This window comes from Eleutherodactylus coqui, unplaced genomic scaffold (assembly GCF_035609145.1).
Source record: "Eleutherodactylus coqui strain aEleCoq1 unplaced genomic scaffold, aEleCoq1.hap1 HAP1_SCAFFOLD_199, whole genome shotgun sequence".
NCBI classification, from domain to species: Eukaryota; Metazoa; Chordata; class Amphibia; order Anura; family Eleutherodactylidae; genus Eleutherodactylus; species Eleutherodactylus coqui.
Genome location: NW_027102579.1, coordinates 62,870 through 85,359, shown reverse-complemented (window position 1 = coordinate 85,359; position 22,490 = coordinate 62,870). Strand labels below are relative to the sequence as shown.

Here is a 22,490-nt window from a genome sequence, read left to right as displayed (position 1 = left end):
TTTTGACTAAGCAAGCAACTAAAAGCGCTTCAAAACAATAGACGGGAGAGAAGGCATTGTTCGTCTGATAGTGTGCTCCAAGCATGTGCTAACCTGTGTTAAGGGAATCCTGCAAGTAAAGGTTTGAGTGAGTTGTGCACATGATCTAATGTGAATGGTGTGATCCATTTTGATTAATACAAAAGGTTTTATCTATATTTGTAATTCTGCCTGTAATGACAATCAGATCACTACTAAAAAGCGATTTCTACAGAGCAGAATAATAGGGCTAGGTGGAAAGAGTGAAAACTGCAAGATTTTAATTTCCCAAATCATTAAAATTATTTAAAAATTATGCGTGACATCAAACTTTGATTCAAGCAATAGGTATTGTTCTGATAACACATTCCATTCAAGGTATATCCCACCTGTGTAAAGTGGCATTCAAGGTCTCGCTCCCAGGGTAAGAGCATGCAGTCACAGTGACCTACATGGCGATGAAAATTTTCTGCAACCAGAAGAGAATTGGGTCATGTTAAGAGCTTAATTGTTGAAGTGAGATTAAAGGACTATAAAATCTCGACTTTTTGATTTTGGCATTCAGAGGGCTGTAAAGAGAAAGTGTTGAAAGATGCTTTCTCATAGGCAAAAACCACTTTCAGAAGGTTTGATGTTCACGATAGCCTTTACTAAGAAAATTTGGCCTCAGTGAGAATCGAACTCACGACCCCTGGTTTACAAGACCAGTGCTCTAACCCCTGAGCTATGAAGCCTGCATTTTGAAACAGTCCCACAATATTTTTGACCAATTCTATATTCCTTTTTCAAAAATCTTAGAATGTCATAAGTAGGAATGAACCCATGCTTCCTGAAAAGATCATGCGGCCATCCTCAAATACACAAGTCGAAAAAATTGCGAAACTCAAAGAAAGTTTGGTCGTGCTAAGAGTCCAATTCTTGGGATGAAATATAAAGCCTGGAGCAGTTTTTCATTCCCTGGTGCAGCACTGCTTTATATTAGTTGAGGATTTAATAGTCAGAGGGTTGAACAGAAAAAGTTTTGAAGGACTTTTTCCTTCCTTGATTCAAATTGCAGGTTTAAAAGCAAAGCGCTCACATCAGCCCAGTATGTGTGCATATCTTTTCTTTTAGTTATGTTCTGATAGAACCCTGTTGAAAAAACCTAAGCAGATTTGAAAGCTGGTAGTAACATCAATTCACCATTAAAAAGCATCTTATGTACTAGAATATTTAGCTTCTTGAGAACAGCCACATTGGTTCTACTAACATGGTTCCAAAACAGCTCTTTTCACCATCAGCCTAGACTAAGATGTTAAGCCCCAGTTCTTAATGCCTCGGTAATCCTCGTGCTGCTTGGCACTACAATCCTTTTTCTTCATTCTTACCAGAAGGTCTTTTTATTCTGAAAATATTTTCATGTAGCAATTGCTAAAACATCCTGGGTAATATTTAAGCAAAACTGAGCTGCCAGAAGCGGTATTTGAACCCACAAGTCCAGGAGAGCATACAACCTGAACGTAGTCCCCCAGACCGCTCAACCATTCGGCAGCTTGCAGATTTTGGTGAGATACCAAAGATCATCGTAAGCATCAACAAAAAAGGTTTATCTTTTTTGACTAAGCAAGCAACTAAAAGCGCTTCAAAACAATAGACGGGAGAGAAGGCATTGTTCGTCTGATAGTGTGCTCCAAGCATGTGCTAACCTGTGTTAAGGGAATCCTGCAAGTAAAGGTTTGAGTGAGTTGTGCACATGATCTAATGTGAATGGTGTGATCCATTTTGATTAATACAAAAGGTTTTATCTATATTTGTAATTCTGCCTGTAATGACAATCAGATCACTACTAAAAAGCGATTTCTACAGAGCAGAATAATAGGGCTAGGTGGAAAGAGTGAAAACTGCAAGATTTTAATTTCCCAAATCATTAAAATTATTTAAAAATTATGTGTGACATCAAACTTTGATTCAAGCAATAGGTATTGTTCTGATAACACATTCCATTCAAGGTATATCCCACCTGTGTAAAGTGGCATTCAAGGTCTCGCTCCCAGGGTAAGAGCATGCAGTCACAGTGACCTACATGGCGATGAAAATTTTCTGCAACCAGAAGAGAATTGGGTCATGTTAAGAGCTTAATTGTTGAAGTGAGATTAAAGGACTATAAAATCTCGACTTTTTGATTTTGGCATTCAGAGGGCTGTAAAGAGAAAGTGTTGAAAGATGCTTTCTCATAGGCAAAAACCACTTTCAGAAGGTTTGATGTTCACGATAGCCTTTACTAAGAAAATTTGGCCTCAGTGAGAATCGAACTCACGACCCCTGGTTTACAAGACCAGTGCTCTAACCCCTGAGCTATGAAGCCTGCATTTTGAAACAGTCCCACAATATTTTTGACCAATTCTATATTCCTTTTTCAAAAATCTTAGAATGTCATAAGTAGGAATGAACCCATGCTTCCTGAAAAGATCATGCGGCCATCCTCAAATACACAAGTCGAAAAAATTGCGAAACTCAAAGAAAGTTTGGTCGTGCTAAGAGTCCAATTCTTGGGATGAAATATAAAGCCTGGAGCAGTTTTTCATTCCCTGGTGCAGCACTGCTTTATATTAGTTGAGGATTTAATAGTCAGAGGGTTGAACAGAAAAAGTTTTGAAGGACTTTTTCCTTCCTTGATTCAAATTGCAGGTTTAAAAGCAAAGCGCTCACATCAGCCCAGTATGTGTGCATATCTTTTCTTTTAGTTATGTTCTGATAGAACCCTGTTGAAAAAACCTAAGCAGATTTGAAAGCTGGTAGTAACATCAATTCACCATTAAAAAGCATCTTATGTACTAGAATATTTAGCTTCTTGAGAACAGCCACATTGGTTCTACTAACATGGTTCCAAAACAGCTCTTTTCACCATCAGCCTAGACTAAGATGTTAAGCCCCAGTTCTTAATGCCTCGGTAATCCTCGTGCTGCTTGGCACTACAATCCTTTTTCTTCATTCTTACCAGAAGGTCTTTTTATTCTGAAAATATTTTCATGTAGCAATTGCTAAAACATCCTGGGTAATATTTAAGCAAAACTGAGCTGCCAGAAGCGGTATTTGAACCCACAAGTCCAGGAGAGCATACAACCTGAATGTAGTCCCCCAGACCGCTCAACCATTCGGCAGCTTGCAGATTTTGGTGAGATACCAAAGATCATCGTAAGCATCAACAAAAAAGGTTTATCTTTTTTGACTAAGCAAGCAACTAAAAGCGCTTCAAAACAATAGACGGGAGAGAAGGCATTGTTCGTCTGATAGTGTGCTCCAAGCATGTGCTAACCTGTGTTAAGGGAATCCTGCAAGTAAAGGTTTGAGTGAGTTGTGCACATGATCTAATGTGAATGGTGTGATCCATTTTGATTAATACAAAAGGTTTTATCTATATTTGTAATTCTGCCTGTAATGACAATCAGATCACTACTAAAAAGCGATTTCTACAGAGCAGAATAATAGGGCTAGGTGGAAAGAGTGAAAACTGCAAGATTTTAATTTCCCAAATCATTAAAATTATTTAAAAATTATGTGTGACATCAAACTTTGATTCAAGCAATAGGTATTGTTCTGATAACACATTCCATTCAAGGTATATCCCACCTGTGTAAAGTGGCATTCAAGGTCTCGCTCCCAGGGTAAGAGCATGCAGTCACAGTGACCTACATGGCGATGAAAATTTTCTGCAACCAGAAGAGAATTGGGTCATGTTAAGAGCTTAATTGTTGAAGTGAGATTAAAGGACTATAAAATCTCGACTTTTTGATTTTGGCATTCAGAGGGCTGTAAAGAGAAAGTGTTGAAAGATGCTTTCTCATAGGCAAAAACCACTTTCAGAAGGTTTGATGTTCACGATAGCCTTTACTAAGAAAATTTGGCCTCAGTGAGAATCAAACTCACGACCCCTGGTTTACAAGACCAGTGCTCTAACCCCTGAGCTATGAAGCCTGCATTTTGAAACAGTCCCACAATATTTTTGACCAATTCTATATTCCTTTTTCAAAAATCTTAGAATGTCATAAGTAGGAATGAACCCATGCTTCCTGAAAAGATCATGCGGCCATCCTCAAATACACAAGTCGAAAAAATTGCGAAACTCAAAGAAAGTTTGGTCGTGCTAAGAGTCCAATTCTTGGGATGAAATATAAAGCCTGGAGCAGTTTTTCATTCCCTGGTGCAGCACTGCTTTATATTAGTTGAGGATTTAATAGTCAGAGGGTTGAACAGAAAAAGTTTTGAAGGACTTTTTCCTTCCTTGATTCAAATTGCAGGTTTAAAAGCAAAGCGCTCACATCAGCCCAGTATGTGTGCATATCTTTTCTTTTAGTTATGTTCTGATAGAACCCTGTTGAAAAAACCTAAGCAGATTTGAAAGCTGGTAGTAACATCAATTCACCATTAAAAAGCATCTTATGTACTAGAATATTTAGCTTCTTGAGAACAGCCACATTGGTTCTACTAACATGGTTCCAAAACAGCTCTTTTCACCATCAGCCTAGACTAAGATGTTAAGCCCCAGTTCTTAATGCCTCGGTAATCCTCGTGCTGCTTGGCACTACAATCCTTTTTCTTCATTCTTACCAGAAGGTCTTTTTATTCTGAAAATATTTTCATGTAGCAATTGCTAAAACATCCTGGGTAATATTTAAGCAAAACTGAGCTGCCAGAAGCGGTATTTGAACCCACAAGTCCAGGAGAGCATACAACCTGAACGTAGTCCCCCAGACCGCTCAACCATTCGGCAGCTTGCAGATTTTGGTGAGATACCAAAGATCATCGTAAGCATCAACAAAAAAGGTTTATCTTTTTTGACTAAGCAAGCAACTAAAAGCGCTTCAAAACAATAGACGGGAGAGAAGGCATTGTTCGTCTGATAGTGTGCTCCAAGCATGTGCTAACCTGTGTTAAGGGAATCCTGCAAGTAAAGGTTTGAGTGAGTTGTGCACATGATCTAATGTGAATGGTGTGATCCATTTTGATTAATACAAAAGGTTTTATCTATATTTGTAATTCTGCCTGTAATGACAATCAGATCACTACTAAAAAGCGATTTCTACAGAGCAGAATAATAGGGCTAGGTGGAAAGAGTGAAAACTGCAAGATTTTAATTTCCCAAATCATTAAAATTATTTAAAAATTATGCGTGACATCAAACTTTGATTCAAGCAATAGGTATTGTTCTGATAACACATTCCATTCAAGGTATATCCCACCTGTGTAAAGTGGCATTCAAGGTCTCGCTCCCAGGGTAAGAGCATGCAGTCACAGTGACCTACATGGCGATGAAAATTTTCTGCAACCAGAAGAGAATTGGGTCATGTTAAGAGCTTAATTGTTGAAGTGAGATTAAAGGACTATAAAATCTCGACTTTTTGATTTTGGCATTCAGAGGGCTGTAAAGAGAAAGTGTTGAAAGATGCTTTCTCATAGGCAAAAACCACTTTCAGAAGGTTTGATGTTCACGATAGCCTTTACTAAGAAAATTTGGCCTCAGTGAGAATCGAACTCACGACCCCTGGTTTACAAGACCAGTGCTCTAACCCCTGAGCTATGAAGCCTGCATTTTGAAACAGTCCCACAATATTTTTGACCAATTCTATATTCCTTTTTCAAAAATCTTAGAATGTCATAAGTAGGAATGAACCCATGCTTCCTGAAAAGATCATGCGGCCATCCTCAAATACACAAGTCGAAAAAATTGCGAAACTCAAAGAAAGTTTGGTCGTGCTAAGAGTCCAATTCTTGGGATGAAATATAAAGCCTGGAGCAGTTTTTCATTCCCTGGTGCAGCACTGCTTTATATTAGTTGAGGATTTAATAGTCAGAGGGTTGAACAGAAAAAGTTTTGAAGGACTTTTTCCTTCCTTGATTCAAATTGCAGGTTTAAAAGCAAAGCGCTCACATCAGCCCAGTATGTGTGCATATCTTTTCTTTTAGTTATGTTCTGATAGAACCCTGTTGAAAAAACCTAAGCAGATTTGAAAGCTGGTAGTAACATCAATTCACCATTAAAAAGCATCTTATGTACTAGAATATTTAGCTTCTTGAGAACAGCCACATTGGTTCTACTAACATGGTTCCAAAACAGCTCTTTTCACCATCAGCCTAGACTAAGATGTTAAGCCCCAGTTCTTAATGCCTCGGTAATCCTCGTGCTGCTTGGCACTACAATCCTTTTTCTTCATTCTTACCAGAAGGTCTTTTTATTCTGAAAATATTTTCATGTAGCAATTGCTAAAACATCCTGGGTAATATTTAAGCAAAACTGAGCTGCCAGAAGCGGTATTTGAACCCACAAGTCCAGGAGAGCATACAACCTGAACGTAGTCCCCCAGACCGCTCAACCATTCGGCAGCTTGCAGATTTTGGTGAGATACCAAAGATCATCGTAAGCATCAACAAAAAAGGTTTATCTTTTTTGACTAAGCAAGCAACTAAAAGCGCTTCAAAACAATAGACGGGAGAGAAGGCATTGTTCGTCTGATAGTGTGCTCCAAGCATGTGCTAACCTGTGTTAAGGGAATCCTGCAAGTAAAGGTTTGAGTGAGTTGTGCACATGATCTAATGTGAATGGTGTGATCCATTTTGATTAATACAAAAGGTTTTATCTATATTTGTAATTCTGCCTGTAATGACAATCAGATCACTACTAAAAAGCGATTTCTACAGAGCAGAATAATAGGGCTAGGTGGAAAGAGTGAAAACTGCAAGATTTTAATTTCCCAAATCATTAAAATTATTTAAAAATTATGCGTGACATCAAACTTTGATTCAAGCAATAGGTATTGTTCTGATAACACATTCCATTCAAGGTATATCCCACCTGTGTAAAGTGGCATTCAAGGTCTCGCTCCCAGGGTAAGAGCATGCAGTCACAGTGACCTACATGGCGATGAAAATTTTCTGCAACCAGAAGAGAATTGGGTCATGTTAAGAGCTTAATTGTTGAAGTGAGATTAAAGGACTATAAAATCTCGACTTTTTGATTTTGGCATTCAGAGGGCTGTAAAGAGAAAGTGTTGAAAGATGCTTTCTCATAGGCAAAAACCACTTTCAGAAGGTTTGATGTTCACGATAGCCTTTACTAAGAAAATTTGGCCTCAGTGAGAATCGAACTCACGACCCCTGGTTTACAAGACCAGTGCTCTAACCCCTGAGCTATGAAGCCTGCATTTTGAAACAGTCCCACAATATTTTTGACCAATTCTATATTCCTTTTTCAAAAATCTTAGAATGTCATAAGTAGGAATGAACCCATGCTTCCTGAAAAGATCATGCGGCCATCCTCAAATACACAAGTCGAAAAAATTGCGAAACTCAAAGAAAGTTTGGTCGTGCTAAGAGTCCAATTCTTGGGATGAAATATAAAGCCTGGAGCAGTTTTTCATTCCCTGGTGCAGCACTGCTTTATATTAGTTGAGGATTTAATAGTCAGAGGGTTGAACAGAAAAAGTTTTGAAGGACTTTTTCCTTCCTTGATTCAAATTGCAGGTTTAAAAGCAAAGCGCTCACATCAGCCCAGTATGTGTGCATATCTTTTCTTTTAGTTATGTTCTGATAGAACCCTGTTGAAAAAACCTAAGCAGATTTGAAAGCTGGTAGTAACATCAATTCACCATTAAAAAGCATCTTATGTACTAGAATATTTAGCTTCTTGAGAACAGCCACATTGGTTCTACTAACATGGTTCCAAAACAGCTCTTTTCACCATCAGCCTAGACTAAGATGTTAAGCCCCAGTTCTTAATGCCTCGGTAATCCTCGTGCTGCTTGGCACTACAATCCTTTTTCTTCATTCTTACCAGAAGGTCTTTTTATTCTGAAAATATTTTCATGTAGCAATTGCTAAAACATCCTGGGTAATATTTAAGCAAAACTGAGCTGCCAGAAGCGGTATTTGAACCCACAAGTCCAGGAGAGCATACAACCTGAACGTAGTCCCCCAGACCGCTCAACCATTCGGCAGCTTGCAGATTTTGGTGAGATACCAAAGATCATCGTAAGCATCAACAAAAAAGGTTTATCTTTTTTGACTAAGCAAGCAACTAAAAGCGCTTCAAAACAATAGACGGGAGAGAAGGCATTGTTCGTCTGATAGTGTGCTCCAAGCATGTGCTAACCTGTGTTAAGGGAATCCTGCAAGTAAAGGTTTGAGTGAGTTGTGCACATGATCTAATGTGAATGGTGTGATCCATTTTGATTAATACAAAAGGTTTTATCTATATTTGTAATTCTGCCTGTAATGACAATCAGATCACTACTAAAAAGCGATTTCTACAGAGCAGAATAATAGGGCTAGGTGGAAAGAGTGAAAACTGCAAGATTTTAATTTCCCAAATCATTAAAATTATTTAAAAATTATGCGTGACATCAAACTTTGATTCAAGCAATAGGTATTGTTCTGATAACACATTCCATTCAAGGTATATCCCACCTGTGTAAAGTGGCATTCAAGGTCTCGCTCCCAGGGTAAGAGCATGCAGTCACAGTGACCTACATGGCGATGAAAATTTTCTGCAACCAGAAGAGAATTGGGTCATGTTAAGAGCTTAATTGTTGAAGTGAGATTAAAGGACTATAAAATCTCGACTTTTTGATTTTGGCATTCAGAGGGCTGTAAAGAGAAAGTGTTGAAAGATGCTTTCTCATAGGCAAAAACCACTTTCAGAAGGTTTGATGTTCACGATAGCCTTTACTAAGAAAATTTGGCCTCAGTGAGAATCGAACTCACGACCCCTGGTTTACAAGACCAGTGCTCTAACCCCTGAGCTATGAAGCCTGCATTTTGAAACAGTCCCACAATATTTTTGACCAATTCTATATTCCTTTTTCAAAAATCTTAGAATGTCATAAGTAGGAATGAACCCATGCTTCCTGAAAAGATCATGCGGCCATCCTCAAATACACAAGTCGAAAAAATTGCGAAACTCAAAGAAAGTTTGGTCGTGCTAAGAGTCCAATTCTTGGGATGAAATATAAAGCCTGGAGCAGTTTTTCATTCCCTGGTGCAGCACTGCTTTATATTAGTTGAGGATTTAATAGTCAGAGGGTTGAACAGAAAAAGTTTTGAAGGACTTTTTCCTTCCTTGATTCAAATTGCAGGTTTAAAAGCAAAGCGCTCACATCAGCCCAGTATGTGTGCATATCTTTTCTTTTAGTTATGTTCTGATAGAACCCTGTTGAAAAAACCTAAGCAGATTTGAAAGCTGGTAGTAACATCAATTCACCATTAAAAAGCATCTTATGTACTAGAATATTTAGCTTCTTGAGAACAGCCACATTGGTTCTACTAACATGGTTCCAAAACAGCTCTTTTCACCATCAGCCTAGACTAAGATGTTAAGCCCCAGTTCTTAATGCCTCGGTAATCCTCGTGCTGCTTGGCACTACAATCCTTTTTCTTCATTCTTACCAGAAGGTCTTTTTATTCTGAAAATATTTTCATGTAGCAATTGCTAAAACATCCTGGGTAATATTTAAGCAAAACTGAGCTGCCAGAAGCGGTATTTGAACCCACAAGTCCAGGAGAGCATACAACCTGAATGTAGTCCCCCAGACCGCTCAACCATTCGGCAGCTTGCAGATTTTGGTGAGATACCAAAGATCATCGTAAGCATCAACAAAAAAGGTTTATCTTTTTTGACTAAGCAAGCAACTAAAAGCGCTTCAAAACAATAGACGGGAGAGAAGGCATTGTTCGTCTGATAGTGTGCTCCAAGCATGTGCTAACCTGTGTTAAGGGAATCCTGCAAGTAAAGGTTTGAGTGAGTTGTGCACATGATCTAATGTGAATGGTGTGATCCATTTTGATTAATACAAAAGGTTTTATCTATATTTGTAATTCTGCCTGTAATGACAATCAGATCACTACTAAAAAGCGATTTCTACAGAGCAGAATAATAGGGCTAGGTGGAAAGAGTGAAAACTGCAAGATTTTAATTTCCCAAATCATTAAAATTATTTAAAAATTATGCGTGACATCAAACTTTGATTCAAGCAATAGGTATTGTTCTGATAACACATTCCATTCAAGGTATATCCCACCTGTGTAAAGTGGCATTCAAGGTCTCGCTCCCAGGGTAAGAGCATGCAGTCACAGTGACCTACATGGCGATGAAAATTTTCTGCAACCAGAAGAGAATTGGGTCATGTTAAGAGCTTAATTGTTGAAGTGAGATTAAAGGACTATAAAATCTCGACTTTTTGATTTTGGCATTCAGAGGGCTGTAAAGAGAAAGTGTTGAAAGATGCTTTCTCATAGGCAAAAACCACTTTCAGAAGGTTTGATGTTCACGATAGCCTTTACTAAGAAAATTTGGCCTCAGTGAGAATCGAACTCACGACCCCTGGTTTACAAGACCAGTGCTCTAACCCCTGAGCTATGAAGCCTGCATTTTGAAACAGTCCCACAATATTTTTGACCAATTCTATATTCCTTTTTCAAAAATCTTAGAATGTCATAAGTAGGAATGAACCCATGCTTCCTGAAAAGATCATGCGGCCATCCTCAAATACACAAGTCGAAAAAATTGCGAAACTCAAAGAAAGTTTGGTCGTGCTAAGAGTCCAATTCTTGGGATGAAATATAAAGCCTGGAGCAGTTTTTCATTCCCTGGTGCAGCACTGCTTTATATTAGTTGAGGATTTAATAGTCAGAGGGTTGAACAGAAAAAGTTTTGAAGGACTTTTTCCTTCCTTGATTCAAATTGCAGGTTTAAAAGCAAAGCGCTCACATCAGCCCAGTATGTGTGCATATCTTTTCTTTTAGTTATGTTCTGATAGAACCCTGTTGGAAAAAACCTAAGCAGATTTGAAAGCTGGTAGTAACATCAATTCACCATTAAAAAGCATCTTATGTACTAGAATATTTAGCTTCTTGAGAACAGCCACATTGGTTCTACTAACATGGTTCCAAAACAGCTCTTTTCACCATCAGCCTAGACTAAGATGTTAAGCCCCAGTTCTTAATGCCTCGGTAATCCTCGTGCTGCTTGGCACTGCAATCCTTTTTCTTCATTCTTACCAGAAGGTCTTTTTATTCTGAAAATATTTTCATGTAGCAATTGCTAAAACATCCTGGGTAATATTTAAGCAAAACTGAGCTGCCAGAAGCGGTATTTGAACCCACAAGTCCAGGAGAGCATACAACCTGAACGTAGTCCCCCAGACCGCTCAACCATTCGGCAGCTTGCAGATTTTGGTGAGATACCAAAGATCATCGTAAGCATCAACAAAAAAGGTTTATCTTTTTTGACTAAGCAAGCAACTAAAAGCGCTTCAAAACAATAGACGGGAGAGAAGGCATTGTTCGTCTGATAGTGTGCTCCAAGCATGTGCTAACCTGTGTTAAGGGAATCCTGCAAGTAAAGGTTTGAGTGAGTTGTGCACATGATCTAATGTGAATGGTGTGATCCATTTTGATTAATACAAAAGGTTTTATCTATATTTGTAATTCTGCCTGTAATGACAATCAGATCACTACTAAAAAGCGATTTCTACAGAGCAGAATAATAGGGCTAGGTGGAAAGAGTGAAAACTGCAAGATTTTAATTTCCCAAATCATTAAAATTATTTAAAAATTATGCGTGACATCAAACTTTGATTCAAGCAATAGGTATTGTTCTGATAACACATTCCATTCAAGGTATATCCCACCTGTGTAAAGTGGCATTCAAGGTCTCGCTCCCAGGGTAAGAGCATGCAGTCACAGTGACCTACATGGCGATGAAAATTTTCTGCAACCAGAAGAGAATTGGGTCATGTTAAGAGCTTAATTGTTGAAGTGAGATTAAAGGACTATAAAATCTCGACTTTTTGATTTTGGCATTCAGAGGGCTGTAAAGAGAAAGTGTTGAAAGATGCTTTCTCATAGGCAAAAACCACTTTCAGAAGGTTTGATGTTCACGATAGCCTTTACTAAGAAAATTTGGCCTCAGTGAGAATCGAACTCACGACCCCTGGTTTACAAGACCAGTGCTCTAACCCCTGAGCTATGAAGCCTGCATTTTGAAACAGTCCCACAATATTTTTGACCAATTCTATATTCCTTTTTCAAAAATCTTAGAATGTCATAAGTAGGAATGAACCCATGCTTCCTGAAAAGATCATGCGGCCATCCTCAAATACACAAGTCGAAAAAATTGCGAAACTCAAAGAAAGTTTGGTCGTGCTAAGAGTCCAATTCTTGGGATGAAATATAAAGCCTGGAGCAGTTTTTCATTCCCTGGTGCAGCACTGCTTTATATTAGTTGAGGATTTAATAGTCAGAGGGTTGAACAGAAAAAGTTTTGAAGGACTTTTTCCTTCCTTGATTCAAATTGCAGGTTTAAAAGCAAAGCGCTCACATCAGCCCAGTATGTGTGCATATCTTTTCTTTTAGTTATGTTCTGATAGAACCCTGTTGAAAAAACCTAAGCAGATTTGAAAGCTGGTAGTAACATCAATTCACCATTAAAAAGCATCTTATGTACTAGAATATTTAGCTTCTTGAGAACAGCCACATTGGTTCTACTAACATGGTTCCAAAACAGCTCTTTTCACCATCAGCCTAGACTAAGATGTTAAGCCCCAGTTCTTAATGCCTCGGTAATCCTCGTGCTGCTTGGCACTACAATCCTTTTTCTTCATTCTTACCAGAAGGTCTTTTTATTCTGAAAATATTTTCATGTAGCAATTGCTAAAACATCCTGGGTAATATTTAAGCAAAACTGAGCTGCCAGAAGCGGTATTTGAACCCACAAGTCCAGGAGAGCATACAACCTGAACGTAGTCCCCCAGACCGCTCAACCATTCGGCAGCTTGCAGATTTTGGTGAGATACCAAAGATCATCGTAAGCATCAACAAAAAAGGTTTATCTTTTTTGACTAAGCAAGCAACTAAAAGCGCTTCAAAACAATAGACGGGAGAGAAGGCATTGTTCGTCTGATAGTGTGCTCCAAGCATGTGCTAACCTGTGTTAAGGGAATCCTGCAAGTAAAGGTTTGAGTGAGTTGTGCACATGATCTAATGTGAATGGTGTGATCCATTTTGATTAATACAAAAGGTTTTATCTATATTTGTAATTCTGCCTGTAATGACAATCAGATCACTACTAAAAAGCGATTTCTACAGAGCAGAATAATAGGGCTAGGTGGAAAGAGTGAAAACTGCAAGATTTTAATTTCCCAAATCATTAAAATTATTTAAAAATTATGCGTGACATCAAACTTTGATTCAAGCAATAGGTATTGTTCTGATAACACATTCCATTCAAGGTATATCCCACCTGTGTAAAGTGGCATTCAAGGTCTCGCTCCCAGGGTAAGAGCATGCAGTCACAGTGACCTACATGGCGATGAAAATTTTCTGCAACCAGAAGAGAATTGGGTCATGTTAAGAGCTTAATTGTTGAAGTGAGATTAAAGGACTATAAAATCTCGACTTTTTGATTTTGGCATTCAGAGGGCTGTAAAGAGAAAGTGTTGAAAGATGCTTTCTCATAGGCAAAAACCACTTTCAGAAGGTTTGATGTTCACGATAGCCTTTACTAAGAAAATTTGGCCTCAGTGAGAATCGAACTCACGACCCCTGGTTTACAAGACCAGTGCTCTAACCCCTGAGCTATGAAGCCTGCATTTTGAAACAGTCCCACAATATTTTTGACCAATTCTATATTCCTTTTTCAAAAATCTTAGAATGTCATAAGTAGGAATGAACCCATGCTTCCTGAAAAGATCATGCGGCCATCCTCAAATACACAAGTCGAAAAAATTGCGAAACTCAAAGAAAGTTTGGTCGTGCTAAGAGTCCAATTCTTGGGATGAAATATAAAGCCTGGAGCAGTTTTTCATTCCCTGGTGCAGCACTGCTTTATATTAGTTGAGGATTTAATAGTCAGAGGGTTGAACAGAAAAAGTTTTGAAGGACTTTTTCCTTCCTTGATTCAAATTGCAGGTTTAAAAGCAAAGCGTTCACATCAGCCCAGTATGTGTGCATATCTTTTCTTTTAGTTATGTTCTGATAGAACCCTGTTGAAAAAACCTAAGCAGATTTGAAAGCTGGTAGTAACATCAATTCACCATTAAAAAGCATCTTATGTACTAGAATATTTAGCTTCTTGAGAACAGCCACATTGGTTCTACTAACATGGTTCCAAAACAGCTCTTTTCACCATCAGCCTAGACTAAGATGTTAAGCCCCAGTTCTTAATGCCTCGGTAATCCTCGTGCTGCTTGGCACTACAATCCTTTTTCTTCATTCTTACCAGAAGGTCTTTTTATTCTGAAAATATTTTCATGTAGCAATTGCTAAAACATCCTGGGTAATATTTAAGCAAAACTGAGCTGCCAGAAGCGGTATTTGAACCCACAAGTCCAGGAGAGCATACAACCTGAACGTAGTCCCCCAGACCGCTCAACCATTCGGCAGCTTGCAGATTTTGGTGAGATACCAAAGATCATCGTAAGCATCAACAAAAAAGGTTTATCTTTTTTGACTAAGCAAGCAACTAAAAGCGCTTCAAAACAATAGACGGGAGAGAAGGCATTGTTCGTCTGATAGTGTGCTCCAAGCATGTGCTAACCTGTGTTAAGGGAATCCTGCAAGTAAAGGTTTGAGTGAGTTGTGCACATGATCTAATGTGAATGGTGTGATCCATTTTGATTAATACAAAAGGTTTTATCTATATTTGTAATTCTGCCTGTAATGACAATCAGATCACTACTAAAAAGCGATTTCTACAGAGCAGAATAATAGGGCTAGGTGGAAAGAGTGAAAACTGCAAGATTTTAATTTCCCAAATCATTAAAATTATTTAAAAATTATGCGTGACATCAAACTTTGATTCAAGCAATAGGTATTGTTCTGATAACACATTCCATTCAAGGTATATCCCACCTGTGTAAAGTGGCATTCAAGGTCTCGCTCCCAGGGTAAGAGCATGCAGTCACAGTGACCTACATGGCGATGAAAATTTTCTGCAACCAGAAGAGAATTGGGTCATGTTAAGAGCTTAATTGTTGAAGTGAGATTAAAGGACTATAAAATCTCGACTTTTTGATTTTGGCATTCAGAGGGCTGTAAAGAGAAAGTGTTGAAAGATGCTTTCTCATAGGCAAAAACCACTTTCAGAAGGTTTGATGTTCACGATAGCCTTTACTAAGAAAATTTGGCCTCAGTGAGAATCGAACTCACGACCCCTGGTTTACAAGACCAGTGCTCTAACCCCTGAGCTATGAAGCCTGCATTTTGAAACAGTCCCACAATATTTTTGACCAATTCTATATTCCTTTTTCAAAAATCTTAGAATGTCATAAGTAGGAATGAACCCATGCTTCCTGAAAAGATCATGCGGCCATCCTCAAATACACAAGTCGAAAAAATTGCGAAACTCAAAGAAAGTTTGGTCGTGCTAAGAGTCCAATTCTTGGGATGAAATATAAAGCCTGGAGCAGTTTTTCATTCCCTGGTGCAGCACTGCTTTATATTAGTTGAGGATTTAATAGTCAGAGGGTTGAACAGAAAAAGTTTTGAAGGACTTTTTCCTTCCTTGATTCAAATTGCAGGTTTAAAAGCAAAGCGCTCACATCAGCCCAGTATGTGTGCATATCTTTTCTTTTAGTTATGTTCTGATAGAACCCTGTTGAAAAAACCTAAGCAGATTTGAAAGCTGGTAGTAACATCAATTCACCATTAAAAAGCATCTTATGTACTAGAATATTTAGCTTCTTGAGAACAGCCACATTGGTTCTACTAACATGGTTCCAAAACAGCTCTTTTCACCATCAGCCTAGACTAAGATGTTAAGCCCCAGTTCTTAATGCCTCGGTAATCCTCGTGCTGCTTGGCACTACAATCCTTTTTCTTCATTCTTACCAGAAGGTCTTTTTATTCTGAAAATATTTTCATGTAGCAATTGCTAAAACATCCTGGGTAATATTTAAGCAAAACTGAGCTGCCAGAAGCGGTATTTGAACCCACAAGTCCAGGAGAGCATACAACCTGAACGTAGTCCCCCAGACCGCTCAACCATTCGGCAGCTTGCAGATTTTGGTGAGATACCAAAGATCATCGTAAGCATCAACAAAAAAGGTTTATCTTTTTTGACTAAGCAAGCAACTAAAAGCGCTTCAAAACAATAGACGGGAGAGAAGGCATTGTTCGTCTGATAGTGTGCTCCAAGCATGTGCTAACCTGTGTTAAGGGAATCCTGCAAGTAAAGGTTTGAGTGAGTTGTGCACATGATCTAATGTGAATGGTGTGATCCATTTTGATTAATACAAAAGGTTTTATCTATATTTGTAATTCTGCCTGTAATGACAATCAGATCACTACTAAAAAGCGATTTCTACAGAGCAGAATAATAGGGCTAGGTGGAAAGAGTGAAAACTGCAAGATTTTAATTTCCCAAATCATTAAAATTATTTAAAAATTATGCGTGACATCAAACTTTGATTCAAGCAATAGGTATTGTTCTGATAACACATTCCATTCAAGGTATATCCCACCTGTGTAAAGTGGCATTCAAGGTCTCGCTCCCAGGGTAAGAGCATGCAGTCACAGTGACCTACATGGCGATGAAAATTTTCTGCAACCAGAAGAGAATTGGGTCATGTTAAGAGCTTAATTGTTGAAGTGAGATTAAAGGACTATAAAATCTCGACTTTTTGATTTTGGCATTCAGAGGGCTGTAAAGAGAAAGTGTTGAAAGATGCTTTCTCATAGGCAAAAACCACTTTCAGAAGGTTTGATGTTCACGATAGCCTTTACTAAGAAAATTTGGCCTCAATGAGAATCGAACTCACGACCCCTGGTTTACAAGACCAGTGCTCTAACCCCTGAGCTATGAAGCCTGCATTTTGAAACAGTCCCACAATATTTTTGACCAATTCTATATTCCTTTTTCAAAAATCTTAGAATGTCATAAGTAGGAATGAACCCATGCTTCCTGAAAAGATCATGCGGCCATCCTCAAATACACAAGTCGAAAAAATTGCGAAACTCAAAGAAAGTTTGGTCGTGCTAAGAGTCCAATTCTTGGGATGAAATATAAAGCCTGGAGCAGTTTTTCATTCCCTGGTGCAGCACTGCTTTATATTAGTTGAGGATTTAATAGTCAGAGGGTTGAACAGAAAAAGTTTTGAAGGACTTTTTCCTTCCTTGATTCAAATTGCAGGTTTAAAAGCAAAGCGTTCACATCAGCCCAGTATGTGTGCATATCTTTTCTTTTAGTTATGTTCTGATAGAACCCTGTTGAAAAAACCTAAGCAGATTTGAAAGCTGGTAGTAACATCAATTCACCATTAAAAAGCATCTTATGTACTAGAATATTTAGCTTCTTGAGAACAGCCACATTGGTTCTACTAACATGGTTCCAAAACAGCTCTTTTCACCATCAGCCTAGACTAAGATGTTAAGCCCCAGTTCTTAATGCCTCGGTAATCCTCGTGCTGCTTGGCACTACAATCCTTTTTCTTCATTCTTACCAGAAGGTCTTTTTATTCTGAAAATATTTTCATGTAGCAATTGCTAAAACATCCTGGGTAATATTTAAGCAAAACTGAGCTGCCAGAAGCGGTATTTGAACCCACAAGTCCAGGAGAGCATACAACCTGAACGTAGTCCCCCAGACCGCTCAACCATTCGGCAGCTTGCAGATTTTGGTGAGATACCAAAGATCATCGTAAGCATCAACAAAAAAGGTTTATCTTTTTTGACTAAGCAAGCAACTAAAAGCGCTTCAAAACAATAGACGGGAGAGAAGGCATTGTTCGTCTGATAGTGTGCTCCAAGCATGTGCTAACCTGTGTTAAGGGAATCCTGCAAGTAAAGGTTTGAGTGAGTTGTGCACATGATCTAATGTGAATGGTGTGATCCATTTTGATTAATACAAAAGGTTTTATCTATATTTGTAATTCTGCCTGTAATGACAATCAGATCACTACTAAAAAGCGATTTCTACAGAGCAGAATAATAGGGCTAGGTGGAAAGAGTGAAAACTGCAAGATTTTAATTTCCCAAATCATTAAAATTATTTAAAAATTATGCGTGACATCAAACTTTGATTCAAGCAATAGGTATTGTTCTGATAACACATTCCATTCAAGGTATATCCCACCTGTGTAAAGTGGCATTCAAGGTCTCGCTCCCAGGGTAAGAGCATGCAGTCACAGTGACCTACATGGCGATGAAAATTTTCTGCAACCAGAAGAGAATTGGGTCATGTTAAGAGCTTAATTGTTGAAGTGAGATTAAAGGACTATAAAATCTCGACTTTTTGATTTTGGCATTCAGAGGGCTGTAAAGAGAAAGTGTTGAAAGATGCTTTCTCATAGGCAAAAACCACTTTCAGAAGGTTTGATGTTCACGATAGCCTTTACTAAGAAAATTTGGCCTCAGTGAGAATCGAACTCACGACCCCTGGTTTACAAGACCAGTGCTCTAACCCCTGAGCTATGAAGCCTGCATTTTGAAACAGTCCCACAATATTTTTGACCAATTCTATATTCCTTTTTCAAAAATCTTAGAATGTCATAAGTAGGAATGAACCCATGCTTCCTGAAAAGATCATGCGGCCATCCTCAAATACACAAGTCGAAAAAATTGCGAAACTCAAAGAAAGTTTGGTCGTGCTAAGAGTCCAATTCTTGGGATGAAATATAAAGCCTGGAGCAGTTTTTCATTCCCTGGTGCAGCACTGCTTTATATTAGTTGAGGATTTAATAGTCAGAGGGTTGAACAGAAAAAGTTTTGAAGGACTTTTTCCTTCCTTGATTCAAATTGCAGGTTTAAAAGCAAAGCGCTCACATCAGCCCAGTATGTGTGCATATCTTTTCTTTTAGTTATGTTCTGATAGAACCCTGTTGAAAAAACCTAAGCAGATTTGAAAGCTGGTAGTAACATCAATTCACCATTAAAAAGCATCTTATGTACTAGAATATTTAGCTTCTTGAGAACAGCCACATTGGTTCTACTAACATGGTTCCAAAACAGCTCTTTTCACCATCAGCCTAGACTAAGATGTTAAGCCCCAGTTCTTAATGCCTCGGTAATCCTCGTGCTGCTTGGCACTACAATCCTTTTTCTTCATTCTTACCAGAAGGTCTTTTTATTCTGAAAATATTTTCATGTAGCAATTGCTAAAACATCCTGGGTAATATTTAAGCAAAACTGAGCTGCCAGAAGCGGTATTTGAACCCACAAGTCCAGGAGAGCATACAACCTGAACGTAGTCCCCCAGACCGCTCAACCATTCGGCAGCTTGCAGATTTTGGTGAGATACCAAAGATCATCGTAAGCATCAACAAAAAAGGTTTATCTTTTTTGACTAAGCAAGCAACTAAAAGCGCTTCAAAACAATAGACGGGAGAGAAGGCATTGTTCGTCTGATAGTGTGCTCCAAGCATGTGCTAACCTGTGTTAAGGGAATCCTGCAAGTAAAGGTTTGAGTGAGTTGTGCACATGATCTAATGTGAATGGTGTGATCCATTTTGATTAATACAAAAGGTTTTATCTATATTTGTAATTCTGCCTGTAATGACAATCAGATCACTACTAAAAAGCGATTTCTACAGAGCAGAATAATAGGGCTAGGTGGAAAGAGTGAAAACTGCAAGATTTTAATTTCCCAAATCATTAAAATTATTTAAAAATTATGCGTGACATCAAACTTTGATTCAAGCAATAGGTATTGTTCTGATAACACATTCCATTCAAGGTATATCCCACCTGTGTAAAGTGGCATTCAAGGTCTCGCTCCCAGGGTAAGAGCATGCAGTCACAGTGACCTACATGGCGATGAAAATTTTCTGCAACCAGAAGAGAATTGGGTCATGTTAAGAGCTTAATTGTTGAAGTGAGATTAAAGGACTATAAAATCTCGACTTTTTGATTTTGGCATTCAGAGGGCTGTAAAGAGAAAGTGTTGAAAGATGCTTTCTCATAGGCAAAAACCACTTTCAGAAGGTTTGATGTTCACGATAGCCTTTACTAAGAAAATTTGGCCTCAGTGAGAATCGAACTCACGACCCCTGGTTTACAAGACCAGTGCTCTAACCCCTGAGCTATGAAGCCTGCATTTTGAAACAGTCCCACAATATTTTTGACCAATTCTATATTCCTTTTTCAAAAATCTTAGAATGTCATAAGTAGGAATGAACCCATGCTTCCTGAAAAGATCATGCGGCCATCCTCAAATACACAAGTCGAAAAAATTGCGAAACTCAAAGAAAGTTTGGTCGTGCTAAGAGTCCAATTCTTGGGATGAAATATAAAGCCTGGAGCAGTTTTTCATTCCCTGGTGCAGCACTGCTTTATATTAGTTGAGGATTTAATAGTCAGAGGGTTGAACAGAAAAAGTTTTGAAGGACTTTTTCCTTCCTTGATTCAAATTGCAGGTTTAAAAGCAAAGCGCTCACATCAGCCCAGTATGTGTGCATATCTTTTCTTTTAGTTATGTTCTGATAGAACCCTGTTGAAAAAACCTAAGCAGATTTGAAAGCTGGTAGTAACATCAATTCACCATTAAAAAGCATCTTATGTACTAGAATATTTAGCTTCTTGAGAACAGCCACATTGGTTCTACTAACATGGTTCCAAAACAGCTCTTTTCACCATCAGCCTAGACTAAGATGTTAAGCCCCAGTTCTTAATGCCTCGGTAATCCTCGTGCTGCTTGGCACTACAATCCTTTTTCTTCATTCTTACCAGAAGGTCTTTTTATTCTGAAAATATTTTCATGTAGCAATTGCTAAAACATCCTGGGTAATATTTAAGCAAAACTGAGCTGCCAGAAGCGGTATTTGAACCCACAAGTCCAGGAGAGCATACAACCTGAACGTAGTCCCCCAGACCGCTCAACCATTCGGCAGCTTGCAGATTTTGGTGAGATACCAAAGATCATCGTAAGCATCAACAAAAAAGGTTTATCTTTTTTGACTAAGCAAGCAACTAAAAGCGCTTCAAAACAATAGACGGGAGAGAAGGCATTGTTCGTCTGATAGTGTGCTCCAAGCATGTGCTAACCTGTGTTAAGGGAATCCTGCAAGTAAAGGTTTGAGTGAGTTGTGCACATGATCTAATGTGAATGGTGTGATCCATTTTGATTAATACAAAAGGTTTTATCTATATTTGTAATTCTGCCTGTAATGACAATCAGATCACTACTAAAAAGCGATTTCTACAGAGCAGAATAATAGGGCTAGGTGGAAAGAGTGAAAACTGCAAGATTTTAATTTCCCAAATCATTAAAATTATTTAAAAATTATGTGTGACATCAAACTTTGATTCAAGCAATAGGTATTGTTCTGATAACACATTCCATTCAAGGTATATCCCACCTGTGTAAAGTGGCATTCAAGGTCTCGCTCCCAGGGTAAGAGCATGCAGTCACAGTGACCTACATGGCGATGAAAATTTTCTGCAACCAGAAGAGAATTGGGTCATGTTAAGAGCTTAATTGTTGAAGTGAGATTAAAGGACTATAAAATCTCGACTTTTTGATTTTGGCATTCAGAGGGCTGTAAAGAGAAAGTGTTGAAAGATGCTTTCTCATAGGCAAAAACCACTTTCAGAAGGTTTGATGTTCACGATAGCCTTTACTAAGAAAATTTGGCCTCAGTGAGAATCAAACTCACGACCCCTGGTTTACAAGACCAGTGCTCTAACCCCTGAGCTATGAAGCCTGCATTTTGAAACAGTCCCACAATATTTTTGACCAATTCTATATTCCTTTTTCAAAAATCTTAGAATGTCATAAGTAGGAATGAACCCATGCTTCCTGAAAAGATCATGCGGCCATCCTCAAATACACAAGTCGAAAAAATTGCGAAACTCAAAGAAAGTTTGGTCGTGCTAAGAGTCCAATTCTTGGGATGAAATATAAAGCCTGGAGCAGTTTTTCATTCCCTGGTGCAGCACTGCTTTATATTAGTTGAGGATTTAATAGTCAGAGGGTTGAACAGAAAAAGTTTTGAAGGACTTTTTCCTTCCTTGATTCAAATTGCAGGTTTAAAAGCAAAGCGCTCACATCAGCCCAGTATGTGTGCATATCTTTTCTTTTAGTTATGTTCTGATAGAACCCTGTTGAAAAAACCTAAGCAGATTTGAAAGCTGGTAGTAACATCAATTCACCATTAAAAAGCATCTTATGTACTAGAATATTTAGCTTCTTGAGAACAGCCACATTGGTTCTACTAACATGGTTCCAAAACAGCTCTTTTCACCATCAGCCTAGACTAAGATGTTAAGCCCCAGTTCTTAATGCCTCGGTAATCCTCGTGCTGCTTGGCACTACAATCCTTTTTCTTCATTCTTACCAGAAGGTCTTTTTATTCTGAAAATATTTTCATGTAGCAATTGCTAAAACATCCTGGGTAATATTTAAGCAAAACTGAGCTGCCAGAAGCGGTATTTGAACCCACAAGTCCAGGAGAGCATACAACCTGAACGTAGTCCCCCAGACCGCTCAACCATTCGGCAGCTTGCAGATT

The 22,490-nt window shown here is 38.4% G+C and overlaps 14 non-coding genes across 14 annotated transcripts; all 14 read right to left on the bottom strand.

Annotated features, from left to right (window-relative positions):
• Positions 1-679: 679 nt before the first annotated feature.
• Positions 680-752, bottom strand: TRNAT-UGU (transfer RNA threonine (anticodon UGU)). Its single transcript has one exon. It is a non-coding gene; the product is annotated as a tRNA-Thr (tRNA).
• A 1,537-nt stretch (positions 753-2,289) lies between these two features.
• On the bottom strand, positions 2,290-2,362 carry TRNAT-UGU (transfer RNA threonine (anticodon UGU)). The gene has a single exon. It is a non-coding gene; the product is annotated as a tRNA-Thr (tRNA).
• Positions 2,363-3,899: 1,537 nt separating this feature from the next.
• TRNAT-UGU (transfer RNA threonine (anticodon UGU)) lies at positions 3,900-3,972 on the bottom strand. Its single transcript has one exon. It is a non-coding gene; the product is annotated as a tRNA-Thr (tRNA).
• Positions 3,973-5,509: 1,537 nt separating this feature from the next.
• TRNAT-UGU (transfer RNA threonine (anticodon UGU)) lies at positions 5,510-5,582 on the bottom strand. Its single transcript has one exon. It is a non-coding gene; the product is annotated as a tRNA-Thr (tRNA).
• A 1,537-nt stretch (positions 5,583-7,119) lies between these two features.
• Positions 7,120-7,192, bottom strand: TRNAT-UGU (transfer RNA threonine (anticodon UGU)). The gene has a single exon. It is a non-coding gene; the product is annotated as a tRNA-Thr (tRNA).
• Positions 7,193-8,729: 1,537 nt separating this feature from the next.
• TRNAT-UGU (transfer RNA threonine (anticodon UGU)) lies at positions 8,730-8,802 on the bottom strand. The gene has a single exon. It is a non-coding gene; the product is annotated as a tRNA-Thr (tRNA).
• Positions 8,803-10,339: 1,537 nt separating this feature from the next.
• TRNAT-UGU (transfer RNA threonine (anticodon UGU)) lies at positions 10,340-10,412 on the bottom strand. The gene has a single exon. It is a non-coding gene; the product is annotated as a tRNA-Thr (tRNA).
• A 1,538-nt stretch (positions 10,413-11,950) lies between these two features.
• On the bottom strand, positions 11,951-12,023 carry TRNAT-UGU (transfer RNA threonine (anticodon UGU)). Its single transcript has one exon. It is a non-coding gene; the product is annotated as a tRNA-Thr (tRNA).
• A 1,537-nt stretch (positions 12,024-13,560) lies between these two features.
• Positions 13,561-13,633, bottom strand: TRNAT-UGU (transfer RNA threonine (anticodon UGU)). The gene has a single exon. It is a non-coding gene; the product is annotated as a tRNA-Thr (tRNA).
• A 1,537-nt stretch (positions 13,634-15,170) lies between these two features.
• On the bottom strand, positions 15,171-15,243 carry TRNAT-UGU (transfer RNA threonine (anticodon UGU)). The gene has a single exon. It is a non-coding gene; the product is annotated as a tRNA-Thr (tRNA).
• Positions 15,244-16,780: 1,537 nt separating this feature from the next.
• On the bottom strand, positions 16,781-16,853 carry TRNAT-UGU (transfer RNA threonine (anticodon UGU)). The gene has a single exon. It is a non-coding gene; the product is annotated as a tRNA-Thr (tRNA).
• A 1,537-nt stretch (positions 16,854-18,390) lies between these two features.
• Positions 18,391-18,463, bottom strand: TRNAT-UGU (transfer RNA threonine (anticodon UGU)). Its single transcript has one exon. It is a non-coding gene; the product is annotated as a tRNA-Thr (tRNA).
• Positions 18,464-20,000: 1,537 nt separating this feature from the next.
• On the bottom strand, positions 20,001-20,073 carry TRNAT-UGU (transfer RNA threonine (anticodon UGU)). Its single transcript has one exon. It is a non-coding gene; the product is annotated as a tRNA-Thr (tRNA).
• Positions 20,074-21,610: 1,537 nt separating this feature from the next.
• On the bottom strand, positions 21,611-21,683 carry TRNAT-UGU (transfer RNA threonine (anticodon UGU)). Its single transcript has one exon. It is a non-coding gene; the product is annotated as a tRNA-Thr (tRNA).
• Positions 21,684-22,490: the final 807 nt, after the last annotated feature.